We start from the raw sequence: 5116 nt of genomic DNA on the forward strand, positions 1-5116 counted from the left end.
TCTTTGCATTTTTCACATTTCTTAAGAAAAGTTATCAGTGTAATTAATGTGTCTGTTTTGTGTATTAATATTACCAAATTTTCCTTTGTTTGTATGTGTATTAAATTTGACTATTCATATTTCAAGACAAGTTAGTAGTATTAATTAGGGGTATGTTTATGAAAAAAGTAATAAATGCATCTAGTAATTTGAAAAGGGGGTTACATTTAGGGACAAAAATAAAATCAAATGAGTGGTTATATTAAGGGACGGAGGGAGTATATCGTATTATAAATTAAATGTACACTAAATAGTTTCTTTTATAATTTTGTCACACCAAAGTATCATGTCTAGGTCCGTCCCGGCGCGGTGATCAAAGACCGCATCAAAAGGTTACAACCACAATCTTGGCCAGTAACAACTTATCAAGCATAGGCTTATTTAGATTTAATTCTAATAACATAGGCTTATTTAGATAAATAACTTGTTAAGCGTTTATGGGACAAAAGTTTGTCGTATGATAAACGTTTATCTATAACAAGAAAGACCTACAAGTATAACACTGCAATGATTCCTTCCTTCGTATAAAAAGGCAAAAACACATAAAAGAACAATTAACATTGTAATTCATATCAAATTAATAAATTATAAAATGTTTGCACGAATGATTTAACTAATAATACTACAAAATTCGTTACAAAACTATAAGTTGACATTGTTCCCTAACTTCATCTTGAACCATCTCATGAATAAGACCCCGTTCAAAGAAGCAACAACTATCGGTGCCCTCGGTTCATCTTCCAGCACCTCTATAGAATTTTTCACGAGAACCGAAAGTAATTTGTTTAAGTGAATTTGCATTCCTCAATATATGTGACTAGCCAACTCAATTGCATTTATGGTGTACACACAAAACCACGTAACTCAACATATTTCAAATCATTATGAGAAAACCCTGCATATTCTCTTCTTTGCCTCTCAAATCCAACCATGTGTATTTTCCAGATGTGAATTTCTTATCTGAAAATTCAAAAATAAAGATCATACTATTAATCACTTTAGTTGAAATAAGAGGTTTCTTATTATGATCACAAGCCTATGTTTGGTAAGGTCAGACTGCTAGCTTAAGACACATAACTTATAGCCAATAAAAACTTAAGACTAAAATAGAGTAGTTTGATAGTAGTTATTCTCTCATCAGTTTAGAGTGTTTTTACAAAGGGTTAATAGTGCTTTACCCCCTGTAATATAGGTCATTTTCGGTTTTACACCCTGTAAAATATTTTTTTTGATTTACCCCCTGTAAAATATTTTTGTTTTGATTTACCCCCTGTAAAAATGAAGCGATGTAGAAGAATAGGCAGCAATGGCCATCAGATCAGAGGTGAAGCAGTGGAGGGACAGGAGCAACACAATTCCAGGGTGTGTTCTTAGTTGGAGTTTTATGTGCATTTGTATAATTTTGATGTTTTTTTGGTTTGAGATCTTGAGAACTGGTGTACATGTAGAGTGCATCTGCTTTGATGCTCCCCTTTGACATTGTATCATCGATTTATTGATGAATTTCTCTACTTATAGACGAGGGAAAAATAAGATTTATTTACATATAGCTAGAGAAACTACTGATTTTAAAAAAGTTAAATTATAACATTGTTAAAAAATGATCAACCGGAATAAATAAAGAGTTGAATAACTCACCGTAAGATAAAGTTCTTGGAGATGTGGAGAACCCATTGCAATATCCAAAATTCAAAAGTAGTCCATATTAAAATCATACGAGCCCTCGATAAAGAGCTCCAATAACCTGAGATTTTGAAATCGAACCAAGACCGTTGATAATTCTGTTATCTGTTTACACCAATAATAATTAAAGTGGATAACAAGCAGCTATTAACTCAATTATTAATTAAAAGAAACTTAGGTAGTCAATAGTGGCAGATTGTGCCACAACAATCAAGAGTGCGTATTAAGGGTGCGGTTGAAGCAAAAGACATATGTATAATCTTTTTATACATATTAGACTAGACAATATATTTTTTAGGTCAAGTGGTCTAATGTCTAAATTCATAAACTTTAAGTGTGAAGAAATAAGGAATGTGAGATTCTAACTCCTAACCCAACATATATTTTTTTTTTGTGGTGACCGAGATTTGAACCATGAACCTGCATATATTATGCATTGTCCTTACAAACTGAATTAAGCTCACGAGGACTAACCCAACATATATAATATAATAAAATAATATCAAATATAAAAAAAGTCTAAATAATTATATTAACACTTAGAATTTAGATACATTTATAGACAAAAAAAAGCATTTAAATACCTTTATAAAATTAATTACTGGTATATATTTGGTAATATTTATTATAAGATAAAAAATTAGTCAATATACAAAAAGAATATTTGAATAATAGTCATCTCACAATGCACTATGCGGCTATGAGTAATGCTAGAAACACTTTCTCTAATACTCAATTTGTTATTGGTTTAAATCATTACGAGTCTACACTTTGAAAATCGAACTCCACACAAAGTCGTGGGAAATACATTGATTTCATTCAATAAATTGATTTCATTTAATAAAAGAGCGAGTACTAAAGAGAGTGGCGAAAAGTGAGTGTTGTTAGCATCTTTCGTATGGCTATCTCAATTTTGGCATCAACTGCAACGCACCAATATCTGAGATTGACAATCTAAATAGAAACAATAAATAAACATCAACAAACATGAGTTTTGACTACTCACCTGTGAATGGCTCATGGTCATTCCTAAACTATGAAACATGGACTTCGACACAGACATCTGACACGACACTGACACTGACACTTCGACACCGTTAGTGTAAAAAATATAGGACACCGACACCGCTACATATATGTTAATTTCTTTATATACAGTTTAAAATAAAAATCAAAATACATATATAAGCATCTAACTTAGGCAAGTTATTTCATTAGAAAAAGTTCTAAAACAAGATATCGTAGTATTTGACCTTTATTTATTCATCTACCATCAAAAAAGCAAAAAATGTTTATTACCCCCTATTTGACCAACATTTCTCATAACATATGTAACTCTTGTATCTACGGTATGTGGAAGCAAGAGAGAAAAATGTTTTAGATATATGTCTGCATTGTCCGACACGGCTCGAATGAATGTTATATAGGTTTCGGACACCAGTACTAGGAGTGTCGAATTAAAGAAAAAAACAATTTTATTTAGGACACCGATTTTAGTTGTCCGACACGTGTCGGACAAGTTTCATAGGAGTGTCAAACACTGATACGTGTCGGACACCGCGACACGGCTAATTCTAGAGGTGTCTGTGCTTCATATATAGTTCCTAGCTTCTCAATATGTTGTAAAGTTGCAATTGAACCAAAGAGATATGAATTTTTTTCTCATATAGCCGCATTCCAAAAAACGGTCAATAACTTTGGAGCCTTAATAGAGAATCGTTGTGTGTGACCGATGTATTCAAAGGATGAGAGGTTGATTGCATCGATACTTATGGGAGGAGAGTATTCTTCTTGAAAGCAACAGTCGATTATGTTCAAGTGACGCAACTTTGTACTGATAACCACCAATTCACATGAGAAGTTGCAGTTCTTAAAGGTGATGTCCTCGAGCTGGAGACACTCGGAAAACACAAGTGGCACGAATTTACCACATATACATTCATGGACACCGTCGAACACAACACAATTGTTGCCGTCACATTTTTCATTCCAGAAAACCCCACATGTTCATAAATTTTGTTGCCGGTAAAGCTAAACTTGGATAACATATGAGCCTTGATGTTCATTATTGTGTGTACTTCAGTACTAGTACTAGAACAAGAATATTCAACGGATGAGAGATTTGATGCAATGATATCAATACTCCTCCTCTTCTGGTTTTTAACCCAACAATTAACAATGTTCAAATTTAACAATGTTGGGCTGGTTATTTTTAAGTCAGACTTGAACTTGCAGCCATCAAGACTAGAAAATATAGACTTGAACTTGCAATTCCTTTGGAAACCATCCTCCCAATGACGTCGCCTTGATTACAACCAAATGGAAACCTGAGTCGGATTGAACGGATCATGTCACCTTGATAATGCAGCATGAATTGATCCAATCTTGCGGCAAATTCAGATTGGATCCATTCAAAGGGTGGGATATTTTCTAGGAATTTATCACAGTCAAACATGTTATAGATATCAAAGTCGAGGTCCATCTCGAATCCCCATTCGTGAAGCCATCGTTTGGACAATGTGCTTGTTTTCACCAAATCCTTCAAACTTAACTTTGAAAAGATACATGATATAACACAATCAGGCAACACAGGGAACTCAGTCTTGAGTTTTTTACTCCTCTCCATTGTTGCTGCAAGCACACCAGAAATTTAATAAATAGCATAAACAATGAAACAAAACTTTCATTAGAGTTTAGAATTTCGATCATGATGATACAGAAGACACACAAATACATGTGAAATATAAAATAAAAATAGGGTTGGTGGAGAAGACGCTGAGATGCTAGTAGCTAGTATTCCACGGATGATTAGCATGAATGAAATGAGAATTATGATTAATTTCATCATGATGATACAGAAAACACACAAACACAGAAGCAATTCAAGCTAAGAAAAAAAAGAAAATATTGAGATTCCTAGTAAAACCCTAGACGGCAGATACACAGAGAATAAATTGAGATTTCATCCAAAACAAACCTACATATATATGAAAAATAAAATTGGGTTGGTGGAGAAGACCTTGGCTTAGATGATTTTGAGAATTAGTAGAAGTTTGATATGAAAAATTGAGTATTAGGAGAAAAGAAGAGAAGACGCTGAATGTGAGTGTGAGAAAAGCTTTGTTTAAAGTTTGAACTGAGAATTATGATTTCTATGTAGTGTAGAGATATATAGAATCATATCTCCATATCCAAAAAAGAATCATATTTCGATATTTGATTTGATCTGATCTCTCTTTTTTTTGTTTGCTTGGACATAAAAACGATTCAAATTTTAAATCTTAGTTGTGTAAGTTGAAATAATAATCAGAATATGTGTTTAGAAGAAATTCCCTCAAAAAAAAAAAAAAGACGTGTTTAGAATAAATATAATGGGCACATGTAATGTAAGTAG

The 5116-nt window shown here is 32.8% G+C and overlaps 1 pseudogene; it reads right to left on the bottom strand.

Moving 5' to 3' along the window:
• Positions 1 to 673: 673 nt before the first annotated feature.
• LOC146955597 (uncharacterized) lies at positions 674 to 4348 on the bottom strand (annotated as a pseudogene).
• Between the last annotated feature and the right edge of the window lie 768 nt (positions 4349 to 5116).

This window comes from Medicago sativa, chromosome 1 (genome assembly GCF_051527215.1).
Source record: "Medicago sativa cultivar Bolivia chromosome 1, Bolivia_mono, whole genome shotgun sequence".
In the NCBI taxonomy this organism is placed as follows: Eukaryota; Viridiplantae; Streptophyta; class Magnoliopsida; order Fabales; family Fabaceae; genus Medicago; species Medicago sativa.